This window comes from Bombyx mandarina, chromosome A1 (genome assembly GCF_030267445.1).
Source record: "Bombyx mandarina strain Sakado chromosome A1, ASM3026744v2".
Taxonomy (NCBI): Eukaryota; Metazoa; Arthropoda; class Insecta; order Lepidoptera; family Bombycidae; genus Bombyx; species Bombyx mandarina.
Genome location: NC_143234.1, coordinates 7,080,241 through 7,093,558, shown reverse-complemented (window position 1 = coordinate 7,093,558; position 13,318 = coordinate 7,080,241). Strand labels below are relative to the sequence as shown.

Here is a 13,318-nt window from a genome sequence, read left to right as displayed (position 1 = left end):
TTATGACAATTATGGAAAATGTGTTTTATTTCTTTTCTCGATAAATAATGAGGTCATCTAAATAAAGTTTAATTAAAATTAAATGTTGTTCTGAGTATGATAAAATGCGATGGTAATAAATCGCTTGACAATTACATTGGGAATAACGTTGTGGTGGGCTGTGAGATTGTCCACCCATATAAGCAATAAAATAATTTAAAAAAATCTTGATTGAGAGTCATAGCGCGATAGGGCTTTAGAAAGAGAACATTATAACAACATTAATACATCATGTAAAAGAATGGGCGATGTTCATGTCCTATCTACAATAATTAATCTTGGGTAATTTTTAATATGATACAATAACGTACCGAAGAAAAAGGTACAAAATAATACTGTAACAACATTTCTAAATGTAAACACAATGTTTTACTTCAAAAGAAGACGTGGCTTGCTTACTGTATTTCCAAATTATAATTTCTGATTTATCTTTCTCAAAAGAAAATTATGTTAGCATTCCTACGAATTAAATATCTATGATTCGTCCGTCGTCACGAAAACGTAAATAAACAAGAGAAGTATATTTTTATATTGTCTTTTTTCATCGCAATCAATCAGACCTCTTCGATAAACAAAGCATTTTAATCTATTACCTTTAAACGAGCAATTCTTGTATATATATATATATATCTCTCTGAATCTCGGAAACGGCTCCAACGATTTTCATAAAATTTAGTATACAGGGGATTTCTACGATTTATTTTCAGAAAATGTTGTTTTATTCGTGTTTTCAATAATCAACTCTTCCCGACATCTATTGGCTAATAATAATACTATTTTTCTTAATTGAGGGCAACTGACCGCTTTAAAGACACAACAAGATGGCGTTATCAAAAAAAAAAAAAAAACGAGCAAAGCTCTGTCATCATCTAGTAATATAACATCGTAAACAACCGCCTAACAACGATATCCCACATCCTTTCAATGTAAATAATTGACAGCCCGTTGGCTCTATCTTCCTGATTTGTTTCCCGGAAAGTTCGTATCGTACTTTCTAAATGAAAAGCTGAAGACCCTTGTCCCGTGGAAGAAAAATAAAAATTACCTTCGGAGAAGGGAACCCTTTGGTCGGATCCAATCATCTTTAGCGTGCGAGCCGACCGTTCGAGAGAACTCTTTGTGGAATAATTTATTATAATCCAATACGACCTTTACGTGTTTAGGTATTTTTATATGAGAAATTTAACTGGTAATACTATGAGTTATATGATTTTGGGCAAGATTTTTTATATCTAATGAAATTGACACTTGTGCTTCTATATAAATCTACAGTGGTTTTTGCGGATGTTCCGTTATAACTACTGAACCATGCATCCGATTGACTTGAAACTTGGTATCCATGTAGAAAATACATGTACTTAATGGATAGGCTAATATTTATATGAGTGTTGGACTCCCTACACCAGTTGCGGGGGCGTTAATGATGAGAATGTTTGTGGGGGTGAGAAATAATAATAAAATGCCCAGCGAAGCGGACGGGTATAGCTAGTATGTACATATGTATGTATTATATGTCCAGGTAGCACCAAACATAATATGGGCCATCGTCTTATCTACCGCAGTAGAAGACCTAAATTCCTTAGTTTTTATCTAGGAAAAATAATGACGCCATTCGTTATTTATGAACCGCTGCGTTGTCACTCATCGTATATGGCGTACCGCGATAATATTCCTGAAGCTTAGGAAATAAATACCTATGAAGTGGTTCAGCTAATTCATGGATTCGCGCAAGCAATTATGAACGAATTAATATATTATTTAAAATTACACTCGGGTGCAATGAAATCGCACATCTGTACATTTTTTGAAAAATATGATTTACTTCTTTTAATTTAAAAAAATACATATATTTTTTAACATAGGGTTAAAGGTTAGTTCAATACCTATTCAATGATATAAGTGGAGATAAGGTTACTTTCTTGAGGAAAATAAAATACGACAACAATTTAATCTTTATTACAAAATGATTACTCAACTAAACCGTTTAAAATTTGGGGATTAATAAAAAAAAAACACAAAGAATACTGAAAAATCATTTATTAGTAACTAGCAACCCGCCCTCGCTTCGCTTCGGAAACATTAAAACACACATGAAACTAAAAAAATAAAATAAAAAAAAAAGTAGCCTATGTTCATCAGGGACAATGGCGGCATCTAATGGAAAAAGAATTTTTCAAATCGGTCCAGTAGTTTCGGAGCCTATTCGAAACAAACAAACAAACAAATCTTTCCTCTTTATAATATTAGTATAGATTATAATATTAGTATAGACAAGTATTTCCCCCTCTTGCCCGAATTACAGCTTCACACCGATTCCCCATCGACTCTATCAAGTTTCTGATGAAGTCTTGAAGATCCTCATCGCCTTTCAAAGCCACCAGTCTCCCGATAGCGCTGGTACACACGACGAACTGAATATCGGCTGATATTCAGTTGTCGAGCTACAGCACTCTGGTTCTGGCCCGCTTCAATTAGAGCGACGACTTGAGCGGCTTTTTCCGGAGTAGTATCCATCTTTTTCAGACAAATGCAATTGGAGTCACTAGAGGTCTTATCAGGTTAAGCGTTGGCTTGCAACTGATGACGTTTTACACAAAACATGCCTTTTTATACCTGCAGTTGGTCTTGCAAACTGCAGTGAGTTGAGGGAGCAATTTTTGGAGTTTGCTGTTGTCGTTTTGTTTCAGCAGGCAGGTAAACTTATCATGTCTTATGTGGTATCATTGAATAGGTATTGAACTATCTTTTAACCTTATGTTAAAAAATATATGTATTTTTTTAAATAAAAAGAAGTAAATAATATTTTTCAAAAAATGTACAGATGTGCGATTTCATTGCACCCGAGTGTAGTTATTTAATAAAATTAAAAAAACGTTATGATATATCTTTTGTATCTTCTTGTGTTTGAACACATATACTATAACAACAGTACAGTACAGAACAATATGTACTATTCAGTGTTTGGTCAGGACCAGTTGTGATATGCATATTACCGTTATTGTCCGATGTTGTCGAAAACTTCAGCTTCAGCTGCTTCATAGGATATAATACAAAAATTTGGTTGCAATTTTGTCATACATGTAGTAGCAATATTAGATCTTGCGGCGTTACCTACGTAACACAAGTTAAATAGATGTTTTTTAAGAGATCGGATGGAAGAGATGTTGGATTGTCGGTCTAATTACGTTCTCTAGTTTGACATTTTAACAGAATGCAAGGTGACGTTGTTAAAATTAACTTTAAAATTAATTATTACTAGAGGTCCCGCAGTAGTGAAATTCGACTATAACTAATTGGAATTGAAATTGAAATGGAATTTTCCAAGGAGTATCCCTGCAACCTTCCGAGAGTATTGGGATACTTGGGGTCGACATTTCGGACGATGTCCAGTTTCGGAGTCATTTGGAAGGCAAAGCCAAGTTGGCGTCCAAAATGCTGGGAGTCCTCAACAGAGCGAAGCGGTACTTCACGCCTGGACAAAGGCTTCTGCTTTATAAAGCACAAGTCCGGCCTCGCGTGGAGTACTGCTCCCATCTCTGGGCCGGGGCTCCCAAATACCAGCTTCTTCCATTTGACTCCATACAGAGGAGGGCCGTTCGGATTGTCGATAATCCCAGTCTCACGGATCGTTTGGAACCTCTGGGTCTGCGGAGGGACTTCGGTTCTCTCTGTATTTTATACCGTATGTTCCATGGGGAGTGCTCTGAGGAATTGTTCGAGATGATACCGGCATCTCGTTTTTACCATCACACCGCCCGCCATCGGAGTAGAGTTCATCCGTACTACCTGGAGCCACTGCGGTCATCCACAGTGCGTTTCCAGAGATCTTTTTTGCCACGTACCATCCGGCTATGGAATGAGCTCCCCTCCACGGTGTTTCCCGAGCGCTATGACATGTCCTTCTTCAAACGAGGCTTGTGGAGAGTATTAAGCGGTAGGCAGCGGCTTGGCTCTGCCCCTGGCATTCAAATCAAATAATATCAAAAAAAAAAAATTCAACATAAATGAAAGTACATAGTTGTTGAACGTCAAAAGAACTACCGCCAATTCACAAGAACTAGCCTCCGTCCTGAGAAGAATTGGCAAGAAACTCAGCGGGCGTGTCTTTTTTTTTTTTTAAATACTTATTTGATTATTTTTTTTAATATTAGATTATTGCTGCATCAAATTGATCATTGCATTGCTGAAGTCCATGGGCGACGGTAACCACTCACCATCAGGTGGGCCGTATGCTCGTCTGCCTACAAGGGCAATAAAATATAAAAAGTCCTACTGCAAATTAACGTTGAGATGATTGTGATGATGATGATCAAATGAAAAAAAACGTTTATCATTATCTGAATAAATATTTAGCTTTATACGTCCTCGTGTACTACAATTCACACTAAAACTGGTCGAAACGTATCATCTAGACTTCTATACCTACTAATATATTAATATATAAATCTACAGTGGTTTTTACGGATGTTCCGTTATAACTACTGAACCAGGCATCCGATTGACTTGAAACTTGGTATCCATGTAGAAAATACATGTACTTAATGGATAGGCTAATATTTATATGAGTGTTGGACTCCCTACATCAGTTGCGGGGGCGTTAATGATCAGAATCTTTGTGGGGGTGAGAAATAATAATGTTAATTTTAAATGCCCAGCGAAGCGGACGGGTACAGTTAGTATAATATAAAAAGTTGATCAGTGGTTTGTCTCTAAAAGAAATTTCGTTTCAACAAGGATAATCTTCGGCACATCCTTATAAAGTTCGAACTAACTTTATATTAGTCCTTCCATATTGCGGCTTCAATTTATAACGAGGCCGCAACTCATTCACGAAGCCAATACGAGCGGAACCGCAGAATTCAAATTAAAACCATGCCTATTAATATTCACGTTACATAACATCCTAAGAGAACAATGAGACGATACATACAAAATACATACATACATACATGCATAATGTGTGTTCTGTCTGTACTCGCGCACAATGTGAATCGTGGACTTGTATTGTTCCCGGGACACTTAACGCCACAATGCGAGTTTATTTCTCTGCAAAGGTACTTGAAATTTTATGTGGATTTTGTTTAAACATTACACTTCAATTGCTGCAATGGGTAAAGCGTATGGAAGGTCTTGATTCCAATAGTATCCTAATCTCTTTGTTTTCATTAGTTCCGACGGCTATTTTCGGTGTATTCATGACCGTTTAGCCCTAGACACGTCCTTACGGATCCGTCAGATCCAGTAACTGTTGCATTAGACGCCTTCAGATCTAACACTAGGAGCAGGCTTTTTTTTATGGGTTAGATGGGCTCACATCCCACCTGGTGTTAAGTGGTTACTGGAGCCCATAGACATCTACAACGTAAATGTGCCACCTTGCCCACCTTGCCACCTTGAGGTATAAGTTCTAAGATCTCAGTATAGTTACAACGGCTGCCCTATCCTTCAAATCGAAACGCATTACTACTTCACGGCAGAAATAGGCAGGGTGGAATCTACTCGCGCGGACTCACAAGAGATCCTACCACCAGTAAAGGCTTAGGGACTCCGGTAACCGTACTCGTCGAACTCGGCAAAGAGTTCGACATGCAACCTAACCAATGCATCAACCCGCTGAGTTTCTCGCTGTTTTGTCAGTAAGTCGCGATTCCGATCCGGTAGTAGATTCATTCGTAAAGCAGCTGCTCTTGAGTGGTTAGGTCTCATTGGAGGCGCTCGGGCAGTTGTTAGTAAATCCCACCCCTCTTAGCTGAGCCTTTGCTCGTCCACCTGTCCTCGTAAAACTTGAAAGGCCTCGGGGTTACCAGTATTCCTATCTCAATCCTGAAAATAAATAATAGTTTAAAAAAACTTAAAAAAAAACCGCTTCTATAGAAAATCCAACTAAAAAATAGAAAATAAATTTTAATAAATTTGAATTAACAATAGTATGAAATTTAAGTAAAAATGATTTTATTGTAAAAAAAAGCGTAGGGTGCATGGTATCAATAGTTATAAATATTGTATGAACAGATATGAGTGGAAGGGTTATTTTGATAATATCCTGAAAAGCACAATTTTTTTCAACTTTTTCTCTTTTATTTATTTATTTAAAAAAAAAATCATTTGAATCAGTCGGTAAATTATCCGAGAAATAGGTGATCGGCGCGCCTGGTAGTTTCCCTTCTTGGTCTTGACGCAAATACTCCGGGTCTCAGGAAAACAAAAAATCGCTATTTCTGATTATCCTTGTAAGGATAACGGATCAAACTGTTTAAAATATCGAATTGTCGTCGGTCCTTAATAAGTATGCAAAATTTCGATTAAGTCCGACGTTTTGAAGGGGGTCAAAATCATGTTCAAAGATTCTGTTACATATTAAAATACGTATAAAGCTAATAAAAGCGTATTAAAAATCACCTATCTCCTCGCCTCACTCTCAGTATATCACATTAGAAGTTATTACAGTATAATCAGGGTGCATCAAGTTAATGCGTCTGCCCCTAAAACTGGAATACCTCGTTACACAAAATGTTACATATAGGAATGGAGGCGCTACATCATTTTTGGCACACGCCTAATAAATACATATACCGTGATCAGGTAACCTCAATTAAGGTAATCGTATATTTTATGACTAGCTTTTGCCCGCGACTTCGTCCGCGTGGAATAGTTCACAAAGAATGCTTTTAGAGCAAATTTGGTTAGGATAAAAAATGTTATAGTGAGCCAACTTTAACATATAGACATATGCTGTCGGGAACTTTTTGTTAGATCTTTTAAAGGGGAACAGTTCTGTCATACATTATTTTAGCGAAACTTTAACCATTTCTGCAGCGCACGCAGCGGAAGTTCTCAAAAGGAAAAAAAACCCGATTTTAAAACATTATTTATTGGTGCTCCGTTTGTATTCATCTTAGCGCGATGATATATGGCCTATAGCCTTCCTCGATAAAAGGGCTATCTAACACTGAAATTTTTTTTCAAATCGGACCAGTAGTTCCTGAGATTAGCGCGTTCAAACAAACTCTTCAGCTTTTTAATATCAGTGTAGATAAACGCGAAATCACTCATGCAGTAACTTTTCGAACTGAACGTATCCGCTCGCTACAAGCGACTAAGCTATGTTTTTAATTAAAAAGTCACAGGTGAACTATTCCGGATCCGTGCACGAGCTGGAAAAAAAAAGAACGTGCCGAATAGCCGGATATGTCCTGACACTGCGTTGATTTTTCACGTTAGTCGCAATATAGGTACTTTTTTCTGTTTATTCTGTAGCGCCAGAGGGCAGATGTTGATGTTTTGTTTTTCTTTTTTTAATACTTTGTAAATGGGTTTCGCACGAATATCCACCATTGTTTCGCTTCAGTTTATAAATACATATATCGAAACGTGTGAAATGTTTTATCCCGTTGCAATCGTGACTCGTGAAAGAAATAGGTAACGGTATTCGAAATAGATATTTTTTTGTTTCTTTTTTTTGTTGATACTAAATTTTAGATCAATACGCCACATTGAATACAAGCAAGATCTGCAATAACTTTAGGTGAAAGGATAAGCGACATTTCACCTAATACGCTCCATTTATCTGTGTAATTAAAGATGCGTTTTATTTGGTATTCGCATCAACAGTTCCATGTTTTTAATTGAAATTCAATTAAATTTACTTTAAAAATTAAGTTTTTTTGTTATGATATTTTCTCTTTAAATTGCTCTCCTGTGAAGTTGCAAAAATAGCTTTTCACCTCTCGATATTTTCTTCAATCAGTATATTATTAACTAGCAGCCCGCTCCGGCTACGCTCGGGTCTTTAACAAAAATTTCAACGATATTTGACGCTGTTTTTTAACTAAACTTTTTGACTGACTTTTTTAAATAAAAGAACACTTATTGCGGCATAACTATATATTTTACAAAGTCGTAGTAGATTATTTAATTCTATCATCAATAATTTAGCAGGGAACGCGATGTAAAGAATATTTTAGGTAATTATTTTATACATTTGGTTACATTATTGGGGTTTTAGTAAGGATCCCTAATTTTTTCAAAATAGATTATATTCCTATTCCTATTCCTATTTCCTATTCGATACAAACAAACAAACAAATCTTTCCTCTTTATAATATCAGTATAGATATTAGTATAGGTAAACTCGAAGATCCAAAAATGTTCAGTTCAATCCAAAGTTTGTTTGATATCTCCCTTTTATTACCTCAAAAATTTTAAAGCTTCATTTCCACGACGCTTACAGCACTCAAAAATTGAAACGGAATCTCAGAAATTGGCAAGATCGTAAAAATCTTGACGTCTATTTGCCACTTCAACTTTACGCGAAGAAGACCCGGGTCGTTCGTTTTTTTTATTATTTTTTTTTTTACCTACGCTTCCTCGCCATCTGACGGAACCTGAATACTCTAAAAGCAGGTGCCGTGCATTTTTTATGCCATTGCAACTGCGAAACATTACGGCTCAATTTTTTTTTTATATCTAAAGTACCACGTTTACGATTTCTGCCACTCGCATCGCTCTTCACAAGCAAGTATGTAGTACTTCTAAAGGGCATATTTTTATTAGTTTATAAAATTTAAACAAGGGTGTATTTATGTTGCCCTTTGACTAAAATTTGCAGGGTTTTTGGAACAATAAGTATAGATTTGTCATTAAGAAGGTACCTACTGCCAATTAATTGTACATTACCATAATATTGTGGAAGCGTGGTGGATGACGTCTACAATGGCAGTGGTATCGTAGTCAGTGGCAGTTTCATAGAGAAAGTTACAAAACGTCCTGTTTACACATAAGTCAATTACCAGTAATGTAGAACTGAATCTTTTTATATTTAGTTTATATCTTACTAGCGACCCGCCCTCGCTTCGCTTCGGAAACTGTAATTTATTATTGATTTCACCACTATTTAAGGGATGTTATTATACATATAAACCTTCCTCTTCAATCACTCTATCTATTAAGAAAACCGTATCAAAATCCGTTGCGTAGTTTTAAAGATTTAAGCATACATAGGGACAGAGAAAGCGACTTTGTTTTATACGATGTAGTGAAGACTGATAAAATGTATTTTTGAATTTCCACATCTAATTAACTTTATAACGTAGATTCGCAGAATTTTATCTAGAAGCACGTGGCCTGTTTAGAGACCTAATAAAATTGCTAAATCGTGATAAACTCCCTTTGTAAGCAGTCGCAAATATTATCTAATCATATCTCTTTATTGCGCGCACAACAAAAATTTCAATCAAATTCGAACAATGACGGCTTTGTGTCGATATCGACTGACAGTCGCCGGATATTATGTGTCCCGATGCGCGCCTTTTGTGTGTGATATAAATGGGAAATCACCGATATAGGGAATTTTCATTTAATTGGACCGATATTGTTATTTTGCCGTCCGTACTTATTTAGATTTAACGGAATCTGTTTAGACTTAAGCAGCTATCAGAGGTAATAGAAGTAGTACCTTGAGTAATTGGTTAAGTCTAAGAATTATTAACTACCCTACCGTTCAAACCGGAATGTATCTACGTTTAGATGGAAATAAGTAGAACCAAATCCTTAATCAAACGTCTCTAATTGGCTGTTAATTTCAAATGTGTTTGTCGACTCCAAAGATACGCTCTTGGGTATTATGATAGTCAGGACTGGATCGACTATACAAAATATATTGGAGTTTAATCTTTGTACAGTAAACCAGACCCGGTCAAAAGACCTCTCGCTATTATCTCGTCACTCAAGGTAGAATCTTACACTATGCAGGGGAGCGTCTAGATAAACATACCTGAACTACGGTGATTTATCATCGTTAAATGATTTGTTTTATAATTAGTTTGCAATTTTAATTTCAGGAGCATTGTTATCGATCCAAGAGACTTGAATAATAGCTTCAATGGTGTACATTTTGCGCATGTGTAACTCAGAATACCCTTCCACTTTCTCTCTATCCAAAAATTTCACATTAAAACACCTATTTTTCTCGATAAAACGAAAATGAATGTAGTAGGGCTTGATTTATTTATTTATTTTTATTTAATATATTTTGGACACACAGCTGTTAGAAGAAACACGACAATAAGGATACAGAGTACAAGGGCACTACTTGATATATTTTCCGTTGTAGAAATTTCTAGAATTTAATCATATTTTACGCTTTAATTAACACTAGCCACGCAACATTATAAATCCCAGTATGAAAAATGGCTAACCATGTACTACAGACTTTTATGAGCCCTCTATGGAAAACAAACACAAGTCAGTACAAACTGTCGTCATGCGAATATACTTTAAGTCAGTTCTAAAGGTAAATCGTTCATAAAACAAATATATTATTTTTTTACTATTCTGTGAAATTCAGTAGTCATTTATCTTTACCATAGAAGATTTGCTGTATCATAATAGGTATAAGATACACAATTTTGAAAAGTAAATAGTTTTTTTAAGAATAGACAGATTCGGAAAATGATGTACCCACCATAATTTTCAGTATCTCAATCAAACCAAAACGGCTAAACAAATGGGACACAAGCAAACTGCAAACAAATCGATTTCGTGTATTATAGCTTGGTATATTTCATTATTCGGTGTTGCGAAATGAATTACTTATTCGGCTAATATTTAGTTTCAGTTAGCGCTAACGGTGCGTGAAAATTGTCGCGGACCCCCGCCCGACACGGTACTTTAAACCTACGTTTCGCTGAATGTGAATTCGTTCATTTTGATGCTTTAAATGAGAATTTGCGTTTATATCTGACATATTTTAAATGTAATCTAGAATGTTCTACGAAATGACTTTGTGGGTATATTGGTTTTATTCTACATTAGGCAACAATACTAAAATGTCTGGTATGCTAAAGCTATTTTTTTGATTGCCTCCGAAGCCAGATAATTAATTGTACGACCCATCTGATAGACACTAATATTAATGAAAATGACCAGCATTATTCATCATTCGTTAGAAGTCTTTTCAAATCTCGTTTGAAGAAGGACATATCGCGGGTATATATCGTGTTGGGAGTTTTCATTCCAGACTGGACCAGTGTGATGAAGAAACCACAATGGGTGATGGGTGGTGTGATTATAAAAAATGAGACCATGATGTATTCTCATCAATAATTCTTCAGGGCATTTCTCAAAGACTGCAAAACCAGAGGTTGTAAAAAGTTCATTGATTAGTCATCTTTTATAATTTATAAATACTTTCGCAAGCGCATATTATTGATGTATGTCAATTTGAATAAATTAGCAAGGAACACATTATTACGTAGATCTAAAACAGTATTATTAAACCGCTAAATTAGAAATCTATTATTGTGGTTACAATAAAATCTAAAATTAAAAGATTTAGTAAAGAAAGGTAAAATTTAATATTAGAAGTTTTCGAAAACTATTTAAATACCAAGTCAACTAACTATCCATGACAATATCAAATATTTAAATCATAACTCGTTATTCGGAGCTCGGTTATTGATTGAAGACCAAAAAAAAATAAACGTAAGTCGTCGGATGACCTAGTTGCCGTCGCATTACCGGTGATTCGGCATTGTCCGCGTCCCACTTCTGAAGCGATAAAGAAACGCAAGGATAAAAATGTGGCTCCACGAAGCTACGGACAAATGAAACGACTTAAGACTCCGGAACTTGGACTTGAAGATCAATTGCTTGCTTAAATACGGGTTTTGTTCTGTTTGACTTTGCCTCTTTTTTTTTTGCTCGAGGGCTTTTGACATATTAATTTCCTTCTCGAGAAAATGGCAATGTGATGGTATTTAGAGATGTACTTTATGCTTTAATATTCAACGTACGTAAGTACAATTAAACGGTTGGTATAAATTAAAAATCATAACTTAGACATGAAGATTAATTGCTTGCTTAAATACGGGATTTATTTTTTGTTTGACTTTCCTTCTTTTTTTTTTTTCGAGGACTTCTGACATATTAATTTCCTTTCTGGGAAAATGATTACGTGATGGTATTCAGAGATGTACTTATGCTTTAATATTAGTGCGTACAATTAAAGGGTACGAAAAAAAAAGTGTTTTTTTCAATCATTAGTTTAATTCAAATGTGAGTTTACCTATCTTTACCTCGATCTGAACTGAGAATCATGAAACCGTTTCGTATTTGATCTTCATTTTGAACGTCTGTCCTTTTGTCTTGAGAATCATATCGAGCAAGATCGAGGGACTGCTGATCAATAAATAGCCTTTGCAGTAGGCACTTGGAAGGAGAAAAAAAAAATGTAATGGTACAAAATGTATATGTAATGATAGTTATATGTTAGATTTTTTAAGTTACTAACATAGATTATAAGTAATTATTACCAACAAAATTTTATGGTTTAAAAAAAAAAAAAGAGAAGTGAAATATTTAATTAAAGTATTAATATAATATAATAATATTTTCGGTAACGCATTCGAAGACCTGTTGAGCTCGAGGATAAGTCCTGAAGAAGTCCTCAGAAATCGCATAATCCTTTAAACCTCAAATTTAAACGAACGAATCGTTTTTGTTTGAAAGTGCAGATATCATTTTGAGATTTGCATTTGTCTCGTCATTAAAAAGCGAACGAAATTGAAATAGAATTTCAATTTATTTTTTGTTAAACTGAGATAAACGGAAAATGTTGCCTTCTATCAAAAAGCGCAAGATAGAATATCTCGGCCACGTGCTCAGGAACGATAGATACATGCTGCTGCAGTTGATAATTATGGGCAAAGTGGACAGAAAGAGACGTGCTGGGCGAAGAAAGAAGTCATGGCTCCGGAATATCCGAGAGTGGACCGGTATTGCCTCCGTCGAACAGTTGTTCCGGCTGGCTGCTGATAAAAATGAATATAGGAAGCTAACGGCCAACCTTCAGGATTGAAGAGGCACTGGAAGAAGAAGAAGAAAACTAAAGTTGGTATAGTTATGAAACTGACTTTATAAGATCAGTAAAATTGAAATCGTTCGAACTAATGAAGCACACAAAACCCGTCCACAATAAATATAATGATTTTCCCCTAACCAATCAGGCTAACGCGCTTGAAGCTATGCTTTATTCAAACTCATATGTTTTCCCAACTTGGCGCCCACTCCGTGACTCGGTGGTACGTGATGCGAACACGACCGTTTGTCCTCGGGGCGGCTAAAGTAATGATTTTTTGATAAATGTCAACCTATTTCAATATGCGTTGCGAGTTGGCACGATAAATCACGTTTGTCGGCAGGATTGGTTCTCTTTTCCCAAATACATTGGCTGCCGTGGCACTATCGGTGATAAATTTTCCTTTTCAAGAGCGGATAGAAA

General features: G+C 35.7%; 1 protein-coding gene and 1 long non-coding RNA gene across 3 annotated transcripts in view; both read left to right on the top strand.

Annotated features, from left to right (window-relative positions):
* The window catches only part of Cals (calsyntenin 1), a 197,997-nt gene that overhangs the window by 3,824 nt on the left and 180,855 nt on the right, over positions 1 to 13,318 (top strand). The gene's annotated exons all lie outside the window — the stretch shown is intronic.
* The window catches only part of LOC149499491 (uncharacterized), a 39,044-nt gene continuing 31,886 nt past the window's right edge, over positions 6,161 to 13,318 (top strand). For both annotated transcript variants that reach the window (XR_016325713.1, XR_016325712.1), the window contains exon 1: positions 6,161 to 12,927. This is a non-coding gene — a long non-coding RNA (uncharacterized LOC149499491). The remainder of the gene's footprint in view (positions 12,928 to 13,318) is intronic.